The sequence below is a fragment of the Balaenoptera borealis genome (assembly GCF_965194805.1).
Source record: "Balaenoptera borealis genome assembly, chromosome: 12".
Taxonomy (NCBI): Eukaryota; Metazoa; Chordata; class Mammalia; order Artiodactyla; family Balaenopteridae; genus Balaenoptera; species Balaenoptera borealis.
In genome coordinates, this window is record NC_138869.1 from 88417254 (window position 1) to 88438944 (window position 21691).

A 21691-nucleotide genomic window follows, 5' to 3' on the forward strand; every position below is an offset into this window, starting at 1 on the left:
AACTCGAGAATCCTCCAACAGATTATGAACCATCACATGACAGCATGGAAGAAAGGGAAAGCACAATTATTTCAACAGAGCCTATTATTTTGTATAACTTAGAATGACTTTAAAACATGACATATGGAATATCAGCAGATATTTTGTTATAGATGTAATGTACACATTCACATAGTACCCAGTAACAGACATTACATCTAAGCATGCTTTTGTGCACGGGGAAGAGTATCCAAAGCAATATTTATCCATATCTTATTAACCCTATTCTTAGTAGTTAGTTCAGGCCCTTGGCCATCGCATTACAAATGACAGATTCCTGGTATGGGGGAAGAGAAAGAGACAGAAACAGAGAGAGAGACAGAGCGAGAACACATTTAATTCTGCAGGTTGGGAAAAAAAAAAGGACAAGTCTGAAAAAAGCTGAATACTAACTATGTGAGGGTGTGTGTGTGAGTGGGCGTGGGGATGTGTGTGTTCACAGCAGAGTGGCGCAGCGGGAGCGTGCTGGGCCCATAACCCAGAGGTCGATGGATCGAAACCATCCTCTGCTAGAGGCGGTTACTTTTCCTCCTGAAGAGACCCTTGGGAGAAGAGAGTTTATTAAGAAAATTTGCCTTGTGTACATCCTCTTTGGTGAGGTGTCTGTTGAGATCTTTGGCCCATTTTTTAAGCATATGAAAAGCATATATCTTGAGAAGAATGCAAATTAAAACAACAATGAGATACCACTACACATCTATTAGAATAGCCAAAATCCAGGACACTGAACATCAAATGCTGGTGAGGAGGAGGAGCAACAGGAACTCTCATTCATTCCTAGTGCGAATGCAAAATGTTAGAGCCACTGTGGAAGATGGTTTGGCAGTTCATACCATCCAGCAATTGCCCTCCTTGTTAAATTGCCCAAAGGAGTTGAAACTTATGTCCACACAAAAACCTGCGCACAGATGTTTATAACAGCTTTATTCATAATTGCAAAAACTTGGAAGCAACCAAGATGCCCTTCAGTAGGTGAATGGATAGATAAACTGTGGTACGTGCAGACAATGGAATATTATTCAGCATTAAAAAGAAATGAGCTACCAAGCCATGAGAAACATGGAGGAAACTTAAATGCACATTACTAAGTGAAACAAGCCTATCTGAAAGGCTACATACTGGTCAGCTCTACCCACCACCAGAGCCTCCCATCAAGGCTCTTAGATAGCCTCAACCACCAGAGAGCAGACAGCAGAAGCAAGAAAAACTACAATCCTGCAGCCTGTGGAACAAAAACACATTCACAGAAAGATAGACAAGATGAAAAGGCAGAGGGCTATATACTAGATGAAGGAACAAGATAAAACCCCAGAAAAACAACTAAATGAAGTGGAGATAGGCAACCTTCCAGAAAAAGAATTCAGAATAATGATAGTGAAGATGATCCAGGACCTCAGAATAAGAATGGAGGCAAAGATCGAGAAGATGCAAGAAATGTTTAACAAAGACCTAGAAGAATTAAAGAACAAACAAACAGAGATGAGCAATACAATAACTGAAATGAAAACTACACTAGAAGGAATCAATAGCAGAATAACTGAGGCAGAAGAAAGGGTAAGTGACCTGGAAGACAGAATGGTGGAATCCACTGCTGTGGAACAGACTAAAGAAAAAAGAATGAAAAGAAATGAAGACAGCCTAAGAGACCTCTGGGACAACATTAAACGCAACAGCATTCGCATTATAGGGGTCCCAGAAGGAGAAGAGAGAGAGAGAGGACCAGAGAAAATATTTGAAGAGATTATAGTCAAAAACTTCCCTAACATGGGAAAGGAAATAGCCACCCAAGTCCAGGAAGCGCAGAGAGTCCCATACAGGATAAACCCAAGGAGAAACATGCCGAGACACATATTAATCAAATTGGCAAAAATTAAAGACAATGAAAGGCTACATACTGTATCATTCCAATATATGACATTCTGGAAAAGGCAAAACTACAGAAACAGTAAAATGATCATTGGTTGCTAGGGGTTGGTGAGGGGAAGAAGGATGAATAGGCAAAGCACAGAGGATTTTTCAGGCAGTGAAAATCCTCTGCGTGATACTGTAACGCTGGGTACATGTCATTCTACATTTGTTCAGACCGATAGAATGTACAACATCAAGGGCGAACTATAATGAAAACTGTGGACTTTGGTACATAGTAGATTCATCGATTGTAGCAAATGTACCTGCTCTGTTGATAATGGGGGAGGCTATGCATGTGTGAAGGTGTGTGTGCTTTCCTCTCAATTTTGCTGTGAACCAGTAACTTCTCTAAAAAACTAAATCTTAAAAAAAGAGAGAAGAAAAATTGCTATCTAGAAGTCTTCTCTTTCTGAGACTTCCAATCTTAACTCTCAAAGAATGATGCATTTGAAAGGTCCCCTCTTTTAATTTCCCTCACACATCTAATGAAAGGATTCGTTAGTTTCAAAAACAATCAATTTAGGGATGTGATTTAAAGAAAATGTGTGTATGTAAAAGAAGAGTAGTGAACTATAGCTGAAGTCTGTTTATTAACATTTTTGTCATTTTGTATTAAGTGATATTATAAAATAAATACATTTTTAAATTAAAAAAAATTAACGCAGAGTCCTGGGAAAGATGGGAATTTGTGGAACTTCAAAGAGCTACAAAAGTAGCGAGCCAGCCAGGAGTCGAACCTGGAGTCTTCTGATCCGTAGTCAGACGCGTTATCCATTGCGCCACTGGCCCACCCACAGTAAGTAGCACCTTACAGTTTTAGAAAAAGGAAGTAGCGGCATTACTGTTGCTCCAAATATGAATGTGTGAAATCTTTCCTTTCAGCTTGCGAACCTCAAAACCTCAGAACTGAACTAAAAGAAACTCTTACTGGTTCTTCTTTCTCACTCATGCAGTAGGATTCCTTCGTGGTCTATGAGAACTCTGTTTTGATGTAGCTTGTAAAAGGTCTGAGAGAATGTTTAATATTTTAAAAAGTATGTGGAGACTTCTGAAGGTCAATCCTACCTCGCAGAAAGGCACGCAATTTTGTATGTTGTAGAGGGAAAGCGTAGTCGGCAGGATTCGAACCTGCGCGGGGAAACCCCAATGGATTTCTAGTCCATCGCCTTAACCACTCGGCCACGACTACACACACAAACTTACTTCCTCAATCTTCTTCATGTTACTATATATCATTTATTCTAAGCTACTTCAGTATTTAGTAATTAAAAAGGGCAAAACAAAGGAGGCTAAGTTCCATTAATAGTTGATGAAACCGAAGAGGATTCAACCAAGTTCAATTCCAGCATGTGGTAAACTGAGAATGCTCTTTGGTCTTTTCTAGAAAGCAAATCACCATATATTGCAATACTTTAAAAAATCCCTATTTTTGCTGGAGTAGGAGATTTATCCTCAATAAATAATCTGACAAAGCTGTTCCTTACAGGTACCCTATGTCTTCAGACATTTAGTCTAGTGCCTGGAATATAGTAAGGGCTCAACAAATGTCAGCAGCTATTGTAACCCTCATTTTAAAATTCAAGAATGAGGATCTATCAAAATGTTCCACAGGGAACCCTATCTTCTGTCTCTCTGCAAAGCTAAAAATATTTTAAAGCAGTAGACAGAATATTTTTGAATAAAATAGGAAAGTAGAAAATATTTCTGAGAAACAGATCCACTTCATTGCATGGGGCCTTTTCTCACAAGAGGAAAAACAACTTTATCTGATACTCTATGGATAATGTTTAAAAATATTTGCAAAGACCACCTCCAAAGCAAGAACAGAACCTCAGGATCTCCACTTTTCTGAAACTATACAACCATTATCACAATCTTATCTGTATGTGTATGCATGTGGGTGTATTAATGTGTAAGTAGAAGATTCTGTTTTTCATCAACAGCTTCATTCCATGAACAGAAGAAGGACAGGGCATGATTGATAAACCACAGCTTATGTGCTGATGGATTGAAAATTATCTCCAGCCCAGATCTCTCTTCTGGGCTCCAGAATATACACTTGTCCTAGTTATTTCTTTTTGCATGTCCATGGGCGTCTCAAAAGCAATACATCCCCAAACGAACGCTCTATCCTTTCCCCCAAAACTTGAAACTCGTCCAACAACCCAAATTTTTGACAGGAGCACTCAGGTACCAAACCCAAAGACTCAGAAGTTCCCTTATCCCTCCTCTCTCTGACTTTCTCTCCACAGCCCACAGGTTACCAGGTCTTTGGTTCAACCTCCTAATTTTTTCTCAGATCTGGCTCTTCCTCCCAAACGTCAGACCCATTTTCTTAGATCGGGTTCTAACAGTTTCTCATAGGAGTTACTGCAACGACTTCTTGGAAGTCTTTTGGCCTCCGGTCCCTTGTCCCTGAACAGATTCATTCTTCATTCATTTCTTCATTGTTTCAGAATTTTTATTTTGGGCACAATCGCATGCCAGACACTTGGCTAGGTGCTGCTCATTTAGTGGAGAGCAAGAAAAGTGTGGCCACTCTTTCTGAGGGATTTCTAGAATAAACGATTACAGAAGTAAACATTTACCATTGAGTATAAGTGAGAGGTCCACTGTGCTGTAGTAGCCCACAGGAAGAGTGTAGATCCCAGTCATGAAGGTCTTAGGTGGCTGCTTGGAGAGAGTCACTCATTAGACTCCAAGTTTCACGAAGAAATATTCCAGTTATACATTTATTACTTCTGAATGGGCAAATGGACACAGTAAATATATGTGGAATGAATCATATTTAAACTCAGATCTGAAGGATGTGTGGGAGTGAGCCAAATTGGAGAGGGGAGTGGTGGTCTAGACTTAAACCTCATAGAATAGGGGAGAAATGGAAGAAAGTGCTGTCTGGCTGGAACGTTGCTTTTTGGAGGCGTACAGAGAGGGGCAGCAACGAGAGATAACACCAGAGACGTAGTTTAGGGCAGATTACGTAGGTAGGGCTATGTCAACACTAACTGCTGTGTTCATCTGAGAACGCAAATCAGATTGGGTCCCTTCCCTCCTTTAAAGTCTTTAAAATTACTCTGTAGCCGGCGGGGAAGATCACAGATGGCATAGGAGGCCCTCATCACGGGCATCTCTCTAACCTTCTCAGATCTCTTTCTGGCCACTCTGTCAAGGGAGCCTGGACTCCTGAGGCATAAAGGATCTGCCCTTCCTCACAGGGTGCTGGTTTCTTGATGCTGACCCTCTGTTTTGTCTCCTAGGAGCCCTGTGCTCTTCCATCAGAGCTTTTCTTTAAACAGGACAGCTTCTGTCAAGCTTTTTTTTTTTAAAAATTAAACTTTTATTATAAAATTTTTCAAACATTTTAAAAAGTTGAAAGAATAGGGAATTATCTGTATAGCCACCACCCAGATTCAATAATTGTTAACAATTTGCCCTCTTAGTCTTATCTGCCTTTTTCTGTTGAATCCTACGAAATTCATTTGCAGACATCATACCCTATATACATAAACATGAAACGTCTAAACATGTCTCATATAACCACAATACCATTATCATAACTAAAAATATCTAGCAATTCTTTATAAAAATATCTAATATCCCGTCCTTATTTAAATTTATTTAATATGTCTTTTGGAGCCAGTTTCTCTTACCTGGATCCCACCAAAGTTCATTCACTGTTTTGGGTTGTAATGTTTCCTTAGTTCCCTTTAGCTTAGAACAGGCTCCCAGCTTTCTGTTGATGTTGTTTTTGTTTTGACATTGACTTTTTAAGAAGTCCAAGCCTCTTCTAGAATGTCCCACATTCTGAATTTTTCTCACTGATTCCTCATGGCAACTTTTAGTTTATTCCTCTACTCTAAACTAGAAGTTAAGTCTAAATGATTGGTTAGAACCCTTTGATGGCTTACATTAGATTCAGGTTAAAAATTGTGGGCTTGACACTGTGCACTTTATACAGTACTTCACAACAGGAGGCACTTGTCAGGATACCCCACTGATGGTGAAGATTAAGTAGTGCCCCCAGGGCTCTTTCTTTTTCTCTTTGCAACTAGCAAATAATCTTGGGGTGATACTTGACCACACACATATTGTTTTCCAATAACCTTTTCCTAAGGGTTTTAAGATCATTAATGCTCTTTGCCTGGGTCTATTATTTCTCTAAGGATTACAGATGGTGAGTCTTCTACTATTTTCCTGCATTTGTTAGAAGGCAGTTTGGCAAATTTGTTGACCTTTTTCTTGCCTTTCCCTGCAGCCCGGACTTCCCTCGGTGTTCTATGGCAGCTTCACATTTCCCCTATTGTAACAGTCTTAGAATGCAGGTAGGTACAAACTACTATGTATAAAACAAATAAGCTACAAAGATACGTTGTACAGCACAGGTAATATAGCCAATATTTTATAACTTTAAATGGAGTATAACCTATAAAAAATTTTAATCACTATGTTGTACACCTGAAACTAATATAATATTGTAAATCAACTATACCTCAACAACAAAAAATATGTACATTCAAAAAATAAAGTAAGCTGATGGACTAAGTGTCCAATGGAGAAATCTCATCGTAAAGATAACTAAATCAACCCCATCTCCGAGGAAGCAAACTGCACCTGCAAAAAAAAAAAAGAAAAAGAAAAAAAAGAACGCAGGTAGTTGGCGTGAAATCATGAAAGGCTGTGTCTGAGGTATTTGCACCACTGTCGAGTGGGCAGGAGGAACCTGAGAGACGTTATGCAGCCTCTAAGGTCCAGAATGGTTCTCACACTCGAGTGTGTATAGGACTCAGTTTTGGGTAGTTGGTTAAAACCCAGATTCCTGAGCCCCACTCCCCAAATTCTAATTTTGTAGTTCAAGTGTAGTGCTGAGACGGACCTGGGACTGGCTGGGAAACCTTGCATTTCTAAGAAGCTCCCGGATGTTGCCACTGGTCCGCAGACCAAATTTTGCGGAGAGCAGACCGGGAGAACCGAGAACCGACTGCTTGGTGGATACTGTGGAGACAGAGATAAGCAGACACTGGGTGGGTAAAAAGAAACAAAAACAAAGGAAAGGGTGTGGAGCGGAAGTACATGGAGTATAAAACTATCAAGATGAAAAGGAGATTTCTGATTACCGACTTTAACTAAGAAATTTTAAGAACGATCACCATGCATGTCCTCAGGTAATTTGTAAAGTAGCAATAGGTTGACCGTTAGCAACCACGAAGGGATTCGAACCCTCAATCTTCTGATCCGAAGTCAGATGCCTTATCCATTAGGCCACGTGGTCTTGCTGTGGTAACAGGGATCTGTCTGGATAATTTGTTCAAAGAAAATAATCTCAATTATAATTGTAACACTGAAATTACTATTGCAAACGAAAGCATTTCCAACGCCTCAAAAATCTTACAGTCTAGCTGGGGGAACAAACTGAACCCAACGGTCAAAAGTACTGCAAAGTTACAACCGACATAACTACCAAGGAGTTATAACTAATAATAACAAAAAATAGAGTGCTTTACCTTTTGATGGAAATCAGGGAGAAAGGCCACAGCAGGGAAGGAACGCTTGAGCTGAGAGCTGAAGGAGAGGAAAAGATAGAGCCGGATTGCTTTATATACTCAGGGAACCACCGCTGCCTTGCGGTGCTTTCAGGTAAAGATTGTGGATGAAAGACAAGAATTCACTTTTGTGCACTCCAGAAATCCCACTCAAAACAACTCTAAAACATAAATTCAAATTGGACCAAAAGTTCGGGAGAGGAGATAATAGCAACAAAATTATGTAATCTGGAAAGCCGATTGAAGTGTGATTGTTGACTTGTCAGACCCGAGAAAGCTGAATCCTAAAGAGGTCGTGTAGGAAAAGCGAAGAGGCTATGAGATTTACACCACAGAACCTCCATCCTCACGCTCCATGCCAGGCTCAGGAATTGTCAGCAGTAGCTTCACCTGGGAATTGCCTGTTAGGAGCTGAATTGTGTCCTCGTGTCACCCCCCTACCCCAAATACGTCGAAGTTCTAACTCCCAGTACCTCAGAGTGTGACTTTGTTTGGAGATAGGGTTTTTTAAAAGGTAATTAAAGTAAAATGAGGTCATATGGGTGGACCCTGATACAGTGACTGGTGTCCTTATCAAACAAAGAACAGGACACAGATACACAGAGGAAAGACCATGTGAAGACGCAGGGAGAAGCCCGCCATCTACAAACCTGTTGACAGGTTTGTTCTCGGACTTCTAGCCTCCAGAACTGTGAGAAAATAAACTTGTTGCTTAAGCCACTCAATCTGTGGTCCTTTGCTATGGCAGCAAACTAATACCACATTGCCCCTCCACCGTCCTGGAAGAAGACTGAAAGTTAATCTTTTTGTTTTTTTTTTTTGAGTGAGCAAAGTTTCGGGTGGCTAGGCTGGGGCAGTGATTCTCAAACTTTTCCCTGCATCACAATCAGGGAGGACTTGTTAAAACACAGACTGCTGGGGTCTGCCTCCAGAGTTTCTGATTCTGTAGGCCTGGGGTGTGGCCGAGGACTTGTATTGCTAACAAGTTCCCAGCTGATGCACGTGCTCCTGATCCCGAGCACTTTTTAAGAATCACTGGCTGGAGGAAGATCTACCAGCACAGGGCTGGTAGAAAATGGCAAGAACTCAGTAAATATTAGCGATTTGCTTCGAGTTGTTGTGAACTGAATGGCACGTGTACACTGTAGAGAACCGAAGGCCCACGGAATCCCACTGAGAAGTGAGGGTTTCGGGAAGACATGCCATCTACACTAGGCTTTTGAGGATAAAGCAGTTTTTCACCAGGTTGAGAATGAGGTCAGGCGAGCGCTAAGAAAAGAGGGGAGGGGGAGTGGGAGGCGAGGCCTGACACCGCAGGGCAGTGCAAGGCTGGTAGTTTTTTCAGAAGAGGAGAAGTCTAGTGAATTTATAGGAAAAGTGGTAGTTCGAACATCGTGGCAATTCTTATTCCTGTTTCATTGCGTATCTAAACTCAGTACGTACACAGTTTTTTCTCAAACCAGGAAAATTCCGACAAGTGGAAAGATCGAACGCGAGAAACCACTGAGTTTCCCGTACATGGAGCACCTAGGCTCTTTGGATTAATATTTAATCTGGTTAATCCCTTATTTTTTTCCACCAAGCATTAGCGAAGCTATGAATAGTGGCGAGAAAAATGATCAAATCTACCAATAAAAAGGAATAAATCTTTAGAAACTGGGGGCGAGGAGAAAGCATTATTTAAATTCTAATTTGGAAGAAAAGCTACCTTTTCGTGTGACCTCGTGGCGCAACGGTAGCGCATCTGACTCCAGATCAGAAGGTTGCGTGTTCAAATCACGTCGGGGTCAAAATCTTGGGTTGCCTTTTGAGTAGGGGGAGAAATAAAGAGCAAGGCTTCTTTCCTCTTCGGGATGTGTAGTCGGTCTTGAGACCAGTTAAGGCTTCCAAACCCAAGATGAGGTAAAGAAAACAGATTATCTGCTCTGACAGAGTTTCAGTGGCATACGTCTGCCCTTAACTTGCCATTGGAATTCTAGAACGAGGACGAATTCCCCTAATGGGCAACTTTCTTTAACCGAGAGACTTAATTTAAACACTCTCCCTTTTGGCACCAGAGAATGCATAGTCTTCTGGTTTCCCTTTCTTCTATGATCGTTTCTTTCCGCGTCTTTAACTGCTGAGGACCCCTAAGGCCCTAAAATGTTGGCGTTTTCCCAGGGTCACCCTCGGCACTCTTTTGCCTCCTGACTGTTCCTTTGCCTATCTGCCTACGACAAGTCGTGCGTTTTTCTCAGATTCATTGCCCGCCACTACCCCGCTGAGCCTGGAACCTGGAACCATCCTGGACACTTCTTCTTCTTCTCCTCCTCCCTCCCCCTCCCCCCACCCCGTCCATCCTTTTCCCAATCCGAGCAGGGAATTCGGGAGTTTTACCTCCTAAAGTGTTATATCCCATGTATCCTCTTCTCTCCGTTACCACAATGGCCTCCTTCCTTCCATCATATGTCTTGTCCGGGTGTTGACATGAACCTCTTAAGTCCTCGTCGCAGACCTCCTCTTTCTCAGTTAGATCAGTGTCCTTATTATGCTTTTTTTAAAAAATGCAAATCTTATCCTGACATTCCCAGCTTAAAACAAAATAATAAGCAACCATTCTGATTAACCCTGTCCCACAGGTCTTCTTTCAGTTCCCCAAATAGTGTTGCTCTGTCCCAGGGCAGGACCTTACTTTCTTTTCCTCTGATAGTGTTAAAGAGAAATTGCACTGGACACTTGTTAAAAAGGATCTGACAGATTTTTATTCAAGCTAGGATAGTAAGAGACTCCAGTACACAACTGAACTCAACTCTGAATAATAGCAAGGACAGCTGGGGATTTATAGCAAGTGGGCAGGGTGAGGGGGGGGTCAGAGGATGGAAAATTACAAACAGGAGCTTGATTAGTTATCAGGGGTAGAGGGATTCTCAATAAACTGGCTTAGCAGGATTCTTGCTAAAATTGGACTCAGTAGACCAAGGTTAAGGCCTAGCAGAGAGGAGGGCTCAGAGGAGCCTGAGTAAAGTTTGGTCAAAGAGGGAGTCCTTGTCAATGGTATGTCATAAGGCCTCCTTCTTATTACTAAGTTGGCCTCTAGAGAGCCTCAGGACCAGGATCAAGGCAATCTGAATTGTGGCTATGAGTATTACAGTCTTGAAAAGTTATAAACTCCCTTCTATATTAATAAATTGTATTCTGATTTGTAACATCAGGATCCTGTGAGTCCTACTAGTGAGAATCAGTTTCTAGGGCCTAATTCCCTTCAGGTGATAATTTCACTGAGTTTGCTCTACCAGTAAATCTGAGGTCTAAACCTTATAACAGGTGGTCATGACAAGGCAGTAATCAGGTCTGGATGACTGATTTTCATAAATGACATTTTTACTCTATCTCACACATGGATTTCCCAATTTTAGATTTTCTATATGCTCTTCTCTTTTCACTAGATTTATCTTGAGCCAAGCATTTGGGTCTCATTCTCCACCTCCATCCCCAGCATATCATCTAGTTAGAGTATCTGACATAATTATATATTATAACCATATTTACTGACTCCAATATTTATTTGATAAGGGCATGTTATATTCTCATCTGTTTCGGTGTAGAAGCCAATGTATCATTTCCATAAAATGTCAAACCAAACCTTCATTAAAAAATTCAGAATACTAGGAAGTAGGTTTTAACACCCAGTAGAAGGGGACTCTTGCTCAGAAAGATAAAAATTGCACGTAACTTTGTTTATTCCAAGAACTTTATTGTTTATTCCAGGAATCTCTTGAAAGATCCATCAACTTCTTAATAGAAGGCAACAAATGACAGTTTACCAGACTACATGCAGTACTCTTTCAGCCCTTGCTTTTGTTTCAAAACATGTTCACTCCTTCAAGACATGGAGATTAATTTTCCTCCCTTGTGTGTGGACTGGACTTGGTGACTTGCTTTGAGTGAATAGAATAATGTGGAAGTTGGCATTGTCATACTAAGTACTAAGAGGCTGCAGCTTCTTCAAGTTTCTGTCTTGGACCACTTGATCTGATGGAAGCCAGCTGCCTTGTCAGGAGGATACCCCCATGGAGAGACCCATGTGGTGAAAAACTGAAGTTTCAATTCAATAGCCAAGTGATTGAGTTTAGAAGAGAATTCTCCAGAATGGTTGGCAGCGGCAGGAAGCACAGGCAGGTTGGGGAGGGGCAACAGTGTGAAAAAGCAGTTGGTGTGAAGATGAGTAAATGAAGCTGATATCTCTGGTGATCTTTAAAAAGAACTAGAAAAGCATTATAATCTTTGTCTGCTTCACGATTTCTATCACTTCTGGAAGTTCTATGAAGAACTTGATCCTGAAAAACCAGCTGATTCACTGTCCGCAAGCCTTGTATTCAATTACTGGGTCCTTATGATGTCCTTGCTAAAAAATGTAAAATGAAGAAAAAATCAGCAAGGCTGAATTTTAACCTTAAGTGGAAATAGTACTATGATACTCCTGAGTACCACACCATTTATTGGAGATAATAAAACTCAGTTCCACATGAGGTAATTCAAGAATTCTCCTGATGAACCTCCTGTATATGTGAGCACAAATGAAGCAAAGAAAAATTATATAATTGTTCAAAATGAAGATAAAGTGTTTGTTGTAGTCAATTATTTTTGATGAAAAGGCTTAAAGAAGTAACAGATAAAAAGAAAAGTGTCTTGAAAAACACAGATGAAAAGCTCACAGAAACAGCCAGAGAGACAAGAAACCAGGGACATAAGAAAGTTGTGACAAAGACCATTCCTGGTGCTGGCTTGATTGACCCAGTAAATAAAAATGATGTTGGGTACAGAGAGCTCCCTGAAACAGATGCCAACCTCAAGATAATTTGCAAGACAACTGTTGAGGCAACAAGTGATGAAGAGAGACTAAAAGTTTTTGCCCCCATTCAGGAAATGAAGACTTCTGTGCATTTTGCTAATGATGAAGGTGATTATGGCATGGGGCTTGAGTTGGGAATGGACCTCTTTTGCTAGAGTTCACACTATTTTCATAAAGTTGCTGGCCAGCTTTTACCTCCTGTATGCAATCTGTTGAAGAGGAATCTCTTCCCAGAAATCATTGAAGATCATCTGGCAAATAGAAGTAAAGAAAATATAGACCAACTTAAAGCATTGGTATTAAACTTGTGATTTTAATTTTGTTTTTAAGGAATACAGAGGAGTAAATTGATGGACACATTGAAGAAGAGGAAGAGGAAGAAGAAGAGGAAGAGGAAGAAGGAGAAGGAGGAGGAGGAGGAGGAGGAGGAGGAGAGGGAGAGGGAGAGGGAGAGGGAGAAGGAGAAGGAGAAGGAGAAGAAGAAGAAGAAGAAGAAGAAGAAGAAGAAGAAGAAGAAGAAGAAGAAGAAGAAGGGGAGGGGGAGGGGGAGGAGATGGAGAAAATTCTCTAGCCCCAAGTAAGCAGATGTCTGCAACTTCTGTCAACATCTTGTTTGCAACCTCGTAAGAGACACCCTACCTGGGTAAGCCACTCCTGAATTTAAGACCCACAGAAAATATGAGATAGTAAATTTTTGTTGTTTTAAGCCACTAAGTTTTAGGGCAATGTGTTATACAGCAATAAATAATAAATACAACATTCTACCTCAAAATCATCTCCTAACTGTGTCTACCAATCCTAAAATATATCATGATCCTTATCCTGTCCTTACTACTTTGACTCACCAAAAAATCCAGATTTTGAAAATCTCACTAAATAGCTAAACTTTTTCCTCTCCCCTCTACACTATTAAGACTCCTGAGATAGTGTTCTCTCTTGTCCAATAAACTTAGCTTTGTTCTTTCGGTGAGGTTTTTGGTGACATTTTGAAGCGGTAGCATTTGAGAAATGGTAAATAAAATCTGAGGAAATAGAGTGAATATTGTAAAGATTATTTTTATATCACACACAAAGAACATACTTTAGATATTTGTTTTAGAAGAGCCTACACTATGCAACCAATTCAATACAACTAACATGAGCATCATCTATGATCATTATACTGAAGATTTCTGTTTATAACAGAAGATAAAACTTCTGACTTTCAGTGGTTCATTAAAAAGTTCCATGGAATAAAAAATCAGTAGCTAATATTTATCTGGTGGTTTTATACTATTTTTCAAGGCTTTAATAGGCATCATTTTAATTTACAATACCTTTACAGTCTTTAGAGGAATGTAAGTCAACTACTGCTAGGCTCCATTTACGTATGAATAAACAAACAAATTAGGTAACTTGACCAAGTTTATTTATATCTCTCATACTGTTCAGTTATGTATTATTCTGTTGCTAGGATTTGGTGAAACCTAATTTATGGCCCAAATTCTTCCTTTAAGAGCAACATTAATAACCTCCTAATTTGCTAAAAGTCTTTCTGCAATTCTTTCCCTTCAAAGCATCCTAATCACAGCTGCCAAATAAATACTACCACTTCTCTATTCTGAAGAAGAAGTGAAGAGATAGAAACTAGAGTGAAAAACCTCCTGGCTTTCACATGCTTTATAACCCAGGCTATCAGAGTCCATTACTTTCCTAAAGCCCAAACTCAAGACTCATTTCAGTAGATTATTTTCATTGATCGTCAGTGGTTTTCTCATGTTGGTTTTTTCTCCAAACGAACTGGAAAGTCCTGAAAAACAGAGATGATAACTCTTATTTATTTCCAGGCCCCTTTTGGCTTTTTGTTCCGAAGGGCCACAGCGACCTCGGCAACTGGTGGTCATCCTCTCCAGGGACAAGTAAGGAGAAGGAATTGGGAGAATTCTTTTTTTCCTTTTTTATTTTCTTTGTTATCCTGCTTCCGTTGACAATACCCTCCGTGCCAAACTTGGGTCTCCATAAACAGAAGGACAATAGAAGGTCTTTTTTCCAAAATGAAGTAACTTGGTGTTTCAAACTTGAACTGAGCACTTTGGCCTAGTAATTAACCGAACTTGCTTGCATCCTAAATGAGAGATTTTCAGAAAGTGTTTTCATTAAAGATATAAATTGAGGGAGGGATGGAGAAAGATATTTTTATATGTCGGGTATTTATAGGTGTTTTTCATTTTCAAAAGCCTCCAAGAGTCACATATCAGCAGTTTCAGCTTCCTTCTAGTTCACAGGTTTTCCTAGAAAATTTAGATATAGTCTTTTATTTAATTGGATTTAAGAAAATCCTAGGGAAAAGAACATACATCTTCAGTATTTTACTAACAATTTAGGGACAATATAAATGTAACTATATGAAGACAAGGAAAAAAGCGGGTAAACGAACAGAGCATTGGTGGTTCAGTGGTAGAATTCTCGCCTGCCACGCGGGAGGCCCGGGTTCGATTCCCGGCCAATGCATCTCTCCTTTTTCCCCCGGCTGCGGAATAAAATATTTTCCCTGAAATACAACAAACAAAAAATGTTTAAAGATAATTACGCTTTTGGTATCCGGGTGTGGCTGAGAGAAGCCAAAGTTAATCCTCCTTTTACAATTTCACCTTTATAAATTGTACCCATTGACGTGCATTTGGTTTTCCAATAACCTGGTAAGTCATCTTGTCCGAGCTCAAGGAAACTCCGACCTCAATTGATAGAAGTCTTTCGAAGGTGAATTCTAAGTCGGTAGTATTTGGAGGTGGAGTGTAGCCACGTGTGGACATAAATATAGTATTCCTACTCTTACAGCCGTAGAAAGATATTCACAATCTCTTAGAGCCAAGAAAGTGCCAAAATTTATCCCCTTGAAATACGAATTGAAAAGGCTGAAGTTCCGTGTCAGCAGAGTGGCGCAGCGGAAGCGTGCTGGGCCCATAACCCAGAGGTCGATGGATCGAAACCATCCTCTGCTAGCAGCGGCGTTTTTCGTGAAACTTGATTTTAGAAAAAGAAATAAAGGATTTGAATAAAGATTACAAGAGACTATCAGATCGAGCTTGTGGAACAGTTCGGGTTGTGTAAGAATCCCCAAAGTGGTTTGTTAAAAATACGTATTTCCCGTTTTTAACAGAGGTAAATCTTATTCATTATGTCTGGTAACTTGATCTCTCAGATTTGGAGATCACTACACCTCTTAGGGATTGGAATGTGACCTTGGTAAGGTCTTTGGTATCTTGTCAGACAAGTGTTACAATTTGTAATTACGTCTGTAACCAACATCTCAATCTGCAAATTGCTGAGCTTTTTACCATGATGACAGGCATTCCAGAACTGTTGTCGAAATTAAAGGACGTTTGTAAGAGGAAAGATATTATTCCTCATGGGAATATATCTAGACAATTTAGTCAGTTATGTAGTCGTGGCCGAGTGGTTAAGGCGATGGACTTGAAATCCATTGGGGTCTCCCCGCGCAGGTTCGAATCCTGCCGGCTACGGAGTTTCGTTTTCCCTCCAGGTAAAAATACCTGCTGTACCAGCTGTAGAAACGGTAAAACAACACGGAATATACTGTTTTACTGATTATTATTATCTTTCTCCATAAAATTGGAAGCAGGTAGTTCTAGTCCTTTAGTATAACTGTATGTAGAGAAAATGTTTGAAAATTACTTTAGTAAACGCTAGGGATTTCTGAGACCATCATAAATATGCTGAAAAAATGCTCAGGCTTTAATTCATTTTGAATTGCTATCTCCCTATCCGAAATTCAGCTCAGGTCTGACTTCCGAACCTCGACTGCCTCTATTTTTTCGATGTTCTTCCAAGAATTTGGGTATATCCAGTGCATCACTATTCCACTCTTGAGTATTTTGATGTTTGGGAATCAGTATCTCAAACAGAAACTTCCAATATTTCCTCCTTCTGGAGCCCTCTTATCATTCCACTTCGGAGGCCAGATTGTAGGGAGGAAGTACCAGTTAAAGAATTTTCAAAACTGTTTTCTGATTTTGGCTTAATTTTATTACAAAACAACAACAACCACAAAACTGTTTTGCTCGCTAAAACTCTAATACATACACATACAGTATATGCAACGTAAATAAGAGTAAATATAACAAAAATTCATCTTGTATTAAACTTGCAATCGATCCACTAGGAAATGCGGATAAGCAAAAAGAAGGATGTAAAAATACTCAAAAAGGAAAAAGTTTTTTCTTATTCCCGAAATTACCAGTAATTTCCTATCTTATCTTGAACTTTTTTTTTTTCTTCTTGCGTTTTCGATATTCACACATGTCCTAAGGGATTTTTAAGTGTTGACACAATATGTAGACAAACGTTCATGGCCCAGGTTAGAAATTCAGTAAAGGCACAGTTTTGATTTTGCAAGGAACGCCGGTACTCAAACCCTCCGGGGGCCCTGAGAAAAAAATTCCAAGCAAAGTGAGCTCTGCTAGGCTTTTCGCATTGCGGAGCACTGAAGGTGAGGCCTTCGCTCATCTAAGACAAATCTTTCCAATGAAGCGCATGCGACGCACAGCAGACACATTCCTAAAAGCGTGGGGCGAGTTTACGGCAGAGGCCCCATGGTGTAATGGTTAGCACTCTGGACTTTGAATCCAGCGATCCGAGTTCAAATCTCGGTGGGACCTATTTGCCTTTTAGTGTCTTCCCTCCTCGTCTCTTAAATCATCGTGGTACCTCGAGGAGGCTAGAGACACCTAAGCACTTGCGCAAGGTACCCCATCCCTGTCAGCAAGGAGACGCTGTCCTGCAGAACAGCCTTCCTTACCCTTTCCTCTGGGATTCCACATCTGTCCTCTCTTGCTCCTCCTCCTTCCCTAGGCCACAGAATCTCCTCCGATCCTCGTAATTTAGATTACCCCCTGCGTGACTATTCACGTTTTCCACCCCTAACCTCAGTCCAGGGTTCAAGTTCCATCAGTTTCTAACACGAACTGGGTCTTGAGAAGTTCGTAGTGCCTGTGAACCCTGGTCGTCGCGTTTCACTTGGAGCTTCTGCTGATTGGCATACAGCAGATTCTCTATGAATATTTTTTAAATGAAAACGATAGTCCATAAAACCCTGAATAGAATGACAGACTCTTCAATGAATATTCATAAATTTTTCAGCAAGAGGTGGCCCCATGGTGTAATGGTTAGCACTCTGGACTTTGAATCCAGCGATCCGAGTTCAAATCTCGGTGGGACCTACTGAAGTTTTGGTGGCCAGCCTATTTCCTCCGTGTTTCCCTCAAATCGATAATGTACACTGGTTTCTGGGCATAACCTTCCCACTCAGGTTTCCTTCTCCCGAGGAGCATCCTTACTTACTCTCTTCTCGGACTCCTGCGAAGTACACTCTTCGGGCCCCTTGGAACACCATTCACTCTCTAGACAACTACTCTTGCCTGGGTTCCCGAAGACAGTCAGATCCTAAGTAATTTGCATGCTCAGGGTCTTAACACTTCAAGTCTCAGAGGCCCCTCTCGCAAATCTTTTCTTCTCTGAAGCCTCCTCAAAACGTATCAGCCTAATGTAAGAATATATATCTATATAAATTATATATATAATTTATATATAATATGTATGCTATATACAATAATATATAACATATAATATATGTTATACATATATAATATATATAATTAATATGTAATATATATAATTTATATATAATATATATGTTATATATAATATATATAACATATATAATATGTATGTTATATATAACAATATATATAATTTATATATAATATATATAATTTACATGTAATATATATAATTTATATATATATATATTTTATATGTATATAAAAATTGCAGTAGCAAGTAGAAAGTTCCTCATGTAAGGACCCCACGGTTAGCACTCTGGACTCTGAATCCAGCAATTTGAGTCCAAATCTCTTTGGGACCTCAGTAACATCTTAGCAATTTTCCCCCTATGGTTCTCCTAAATCGTTAGCCAGATGTACATATCTGGCTGTAGGTGCTGCTAGTTACTTCCAAGTCAACAACCAAAGCAACATAGAGCCACTGGCCAAGAGAAGATTGTCTCTGATTACCTTCCTCCAGAATTCTAGCCCTACTTCCCCTTACACCTGATGGCCCTTGCCTTTTGCCCAGAGTTCCTCAGATTCTGCTAAATTAGAATCCTGGTTCCAATGATTAGGTGTTCATGTTTTACAGCCCCTCTAACTCAGGTCCTTCCTTTCCTGGAGCTTACTTTAAGTGCTCCATCGGCTTCCAGACACTAACACTGTCCTGAGAAAGTTCCTACTACACAGCAGTACCCTTGTTGAGTACATCTTAGAGCTGTACCCATGAGAGGCTCTGTTCAAACTCCACAAGTTTATGTGTTGCCTACTTTATTTTGAAGATAAACTGACCTGTTAGGAGTACACATCGATCTTTCGGTAGAGACCTAACTTCAAGGGCCTCATGATGTAATGGTTAGCGCCTGGACTTCAAATCTCAGTGGACTTGTCTCAGTTTTGGTGACCTTGCCCTCACATTTTCCCTAACCAGGAGTACACTCTGATGTATAGACACTCTCTTAGACTTGCATTTCTTCTCTCCCATCAACGTCCAACTCCTTGCTCTTTCCTCTGGCTACTGAAAATTTCCCTCTCCCCATCACCCTCACCTCCCCCCTAAAATCTCTCCTCTTGATGTTTTTTGCTTTGCCTGGTGCCGGCCTAAAGTCAATCAGATCCCTATAAGTCAATTACGTGTTTGGGTGATTAGGAGTTCATATGTCACAGGCCCCACCTGTGACTTTTTTCTCCTCTGGAACTCAGGCAAATGCTCTGTAGGCTGCAGAACTCTGAACACAGACCTGAAAATATCCAAACCATAGAGTGAGACCCTAGCTATTGTAGTCACCTGAGAGCCTCCACTGTCTCCTTAGAGGAGGCTCTCTCTTAATATTCCTTAGATTGAATCTATGCTGAAACATTTCAAAGATCAACAGACCAGATGCATTAGTATACAAGTCTTAACCTTGAAGGTTTGTTATACCAAGGTCCCATGGTGTGATGGCTAACCCTCTTGTCTCTGAATACAGCAGTCCCAGCTGTCAGTGCGACTCTAAATTCTTTCTGTTGACTTTCTCCACAGTTTAAACATATATCCTTCAGTGCTCTGTGACAGCAAAACAAGAGCACCCATGAATGCCTCTGGTTTCTAAAAATTGTTCCAGAAAAAGCCCTGCAAGCTTCCTTCCACCTATTAAGCCCCAGTCATGTCAGTGCCTTAGAACCTCTGTCTTAGCTTCCTATTGCTGCTGTAGCAAATCACCACAAATTTAGTGACTTAAAACAACACAAATTTACTCTCTTACAGTTCTGGAGTTCAAAAGATTACAATCAAGTTGTCAGCATGGCTGTGTTCCCTCTGGAGACTTCAGGGAAGAACGTTTCCTCGCTTTTTTTCACCTAGTGGCCCCTTCCTTGTATCGCCTCTTGCTTCTGCAGTCACGTTTCCTACTAATGAATCTGATCCTCCTTTAGGTTCACTTAGATAATCCAGGATAATCTTCCATCTAGAAATCCTCAATTTAATTATATCTGCAAAATCACTTTTACCATGTAAGGCAACATATTTTTAGATTCCACATATAAGTGACATCATATAGTATTTGTCTTTCTCTGTATGACTTACCTCTTTTAGCATAATGCCCTCAAGGTCCATGTTGTTGTGAATGGCAGGGTTTCCTTCTTTCTCATGGCTGAATAATATTCCTTTGTATATATATACAACCACATTTTCTTTATCTATTCATCCGTTGACAGACACAATTTCTTTCCATATCTTGGCTATTGTGAAAAATGCTGCAATAAACATGGGAGTGCAGATATCATTTTAGTATCTTGTTTTCATTTCTTTTGGATAAATACCTAGAACTGGGATTGCTGGATCATACAGTAGATCTATTTTTAATTTTTTGAGGATCCTTCATGCTATTTTCCTCAGTGGCTGGACCTCAGCCCCTTCTTTATTTTTTCTTCCTTTATCAAAGCAAGAGGGCCATTTATAGGGAGAAAAGACATTATCTTCATTAATAATAATATAAAAAAGCAAAATAATAATATAATTTGGCAAATAGAACGCTGCTGAGTAAAAAAATATAATTTTAATCAAAACCTCCTACGCAACTGACGAGGTGGCCGAGTGGTTAAGGCGATGGACTGCTAATCCATTGTGCTCTGCACGCGTGGGTTCGAATCCCATCCTCGTCGTTCAATTTCCCCGCTGTCCTGTGGGAGTGTGGTTTTAGTACCTTGTAAACAAGGTATTTCGCCAGCACTTGTCGGTAGGTGCTGGGTTAGAGACAAACTAACGTAACAAATAACTTTCACTCTCAATAACGTTACTTTTTAGCCCCTTTTATACAGAGATTAGGATTTGAGTCACGTCACGTGGATGAGAGAGTTAAGAAACTGCTGCCTCCGCTCAGACACAGGTGTGCTCACGTATTCTCCAGCTTCTCCACCGTTGTCAAAAACTGATGTCTGGCCCTCTGACTTCCGTTATGCTTGTTGACCCCCTCCCCAACCAGCCCATCTTCCTGCCTGCGTTCCTAACACTGGTAGCAAATTACAAGCAACTAGGGAGTTTTCTCAAGATGTCCACCTTTCCTCCACCCCTCGGCGCAGTTGAATCAGTATCTCCGAGGGTGACGTCCAGGCGTGGCTGCAGGGGCCACAGGTGATTCTGATGGGTTTCTTGAGCTGAGAACCACTGGCCATTCGCCTCTCTTCACTCCCTGCTCCCACCCGCTCCCCAGCTTTGATTCCCTGTCTCGGCAGTTTTTGTTGATTTTTTTTTTTTTTTTTTGCCTCTTAAATTCTAGACACGTTTCCAGGTGCAAGGCGCTCCCTCTTTACACCTTATCACTCCCTATCCTCCCAAACTTCATCAAACTCTAGTTTTATCTGACCACTGTTCCCTGTCTTCAGGAGCAGAAGCTGTTTACATGCTCTGCTTTTGCTCAAGTCGTTCCTTCTGCCTGGAGAGTCTCTGCCCCGTTGCTGCAAAATCCTCTTGCAAGACCCACATCAAATGCACCTTTTCCGTGAATCCTCAGATGAAAGCATCACTCTCCTCTTTGTATTTTACATGAATGAATTTAATCAAAGATCTTTTCCAGGTGTTCCAGCCTCTATTAGTTTCTTCCTTCTTTGATCATCTTCTGACACTTATATCTTAATTTTAGCACATAATACCATAAAATCTCACCAGTTCCCTCTTTTCACCTTATAGTAAACTATATAGCAAAGGGCTGAGTGCACGGTGTAGAATAACAAAATTTGAAGGGACCGTAAACATGATCTCTCTGAAAATTCCCATTCCCCCTCATCACCTG

General features: G+C 40.5%; 1 pseudogene across 1 annotated transcript; it reads left to right on the forward strand.

Annotated features, from left to right (window-relative positions):
- The first annotated feature begins 1072 nt into the window (after positions 1-1072).
- Positions 1073-20703, forward strand: LOC309607222 (histone PARylation factor 1 pseudogene; annotated as a pseudogene). Its single transcript has one exon. The product of its transcript is annotated as a histone PARylation factor 1 pseudogene (transcript).
- Positions 20704-21691: the final 988 nt, after the last annotated feature.